This window comes from Sinocyclocheilus rhinocerous, unplaced genomic scaffold, assembly GCF_001515625.1.
Source record: "Sinocyclocheilus rhinocerous isolate Xijiao unplaced genomic scaffold, SAMN03320098_v1.1 scaffold3243, whole genome shotgun sequence".
Lineage (NCBI taxonomy): Eukaryota > Metazoa > Chordata > Actinopteri > Cypriniformes > Cyprinidae > Sinocyclocheilus > Sinocyclocheilus rhinocerous.
Window position 1 is genome coordinate 54,138 of NW_015636692.1, and position 1,698 is coordinate 55,835.

The following is a 1,698-nucleotide window of genomic DNA, read 5'->3' on the forward strand; positions in this document are numbered from 1 at the left end:
CTGCTTAGACCGATGGGTGTGTGTCATCAAAGTACTGCGAGAGCTATAAGAGAGCGCGGACGTCTCCTTATGCTTTCTCTCGCCGTACTTTGATGTCATACACCGATCTGATCTTCAAGTCGAACACACCTCTTTACTCTCGCATGTCACGTGACCGTGTAATCGCAGCCTCTGCGATTGAAAAATCGCGTTATTTCATATCGCGATATCGCAAATGCAATTAATCGTTCAGCCCTAGTCAGAATTAAGAGTTGCTAACTTAGAATTCTGAGGGGAAAAAGTCCAAAAGTTGCAGATTCCCATTTGCTTGTTATTTTGTGGCAGAAAGCCCCTGTATGTAGAGAAGCTCCTCACTGGACCGGTTCAGTTGAGCTCCGCTCTGGTGTGTTTGTGCTCTCCAGCAGCGGGTGGCATGGCGGAGGACGAGGCCGCGGGGCACGGAGAGCATCTCTCGGCCGAGGACTACGCCGCCGAGGCCATGGCCGCCGACATGGACCCCTGGATCGTCTTCGATGCCCGCAAAACGCCCCGAGCCGAGTTCAGCAGCTGGCTGGAGTCCAACCGGCCCTCGCAGGTCAGCCGCTGTGGGGTCGGGGGGCCGGTGGGCTGGATCGCGGTGCGCGGGCCGCAGTACTGGAAGGACGCCGGAGACGTGGAGGGGCTGCAGGACAGCTGGGAGACACTGCAGGAGAGCGGGCGCAGCGTCAGCTTCCACACCATCAGAGAGCTGGCGCTCAATCACAGCGTGCTCTACGGCAAGTGGCTGATGCACCTGGACACGGGCTTCAAGGTGGACCGCGCCTGGGAGAGCATCGCCAGAGCCGCGCTCGACGGCAAAATCGACTCGGCCAAAGTGAGTCCCGTGAGTCCCAGCTCCGACTGCAGACACGTCATCTGCGTCTACAACCAGAACTTCACCGATGAGGAGCAGGAGGAGCAGGTGGACGCCGTCATCCGCGCCGCCGGCGTCAAGTGCGTCCTCTACTACAAACCCGACGTCTACTCGTACCTGGGCATCTACCGCAACAACCGCTGGAAGATCTGCCCCACCATCTACGAGAGCATGTTCGACCTGGAGAGCGTTCCTCGCCGCTCGCACATCATCAACAAGGTCACCAGCCAGGAGCTCACGTGAAGCTCCTCCGGTTCCTGCCTGAACGCCTGTTTGTTTTCCTTTTCGTTCGTAACTGCACTTTTGGAGGACATTTGACTTGTAGAAACGTTCTGTTGTGTTACCGATGTCAAGCAGTGACGGTGAAACTGCATGTCGACGTGTGTGCATACAGCCGAAATGTTGAAGGGCTTTGAGATATTTGAGTTATTCTTTTAAAACATCTTTTATATTCAACAAGGTTGGTTTTGTTCATTCTGTTCATTTTGCCAAATAAATCTGGGATATTTCAAACGGTGATTCTCTGTGCAATAAAGCAGTTATTCGCCTTCATTATAGCTCAGATAATAAAGGGTTAGTGCAGTTAATTTGTGCACAACGCAGATCCTCCTCAAATCGTGTCAGGACAGGAGATTTGCACTGCAGTCCGAGATGAAAACTCAGAAATATGAGGAAAGAAATCAGAATTGAGAGATGCAAACAAAATTATAGGAAAGAAATCAGAATTGAGAGATGCAAACAAAATTATAGGAAAGAAATCAGAATTGAGAGATGCAAACAAAATTATAGGAAAGAAATCAGAATTG

General features: G+C 51.6%; 1 pseudogene; it reads left to right on the forward strand.

The window, feature by feature from the left end:
• Positions 1-1,658, forward strand: part of LOC107748025 (UPF0696 protein C11orf68 homolog pseudogene) — a 3,106-nt pseudogene extending 1,448 nt beyond the window's left edge.
• The last annotated feature ends 40 nt before the right edge of the window (positions 1,659-1,698 follow it).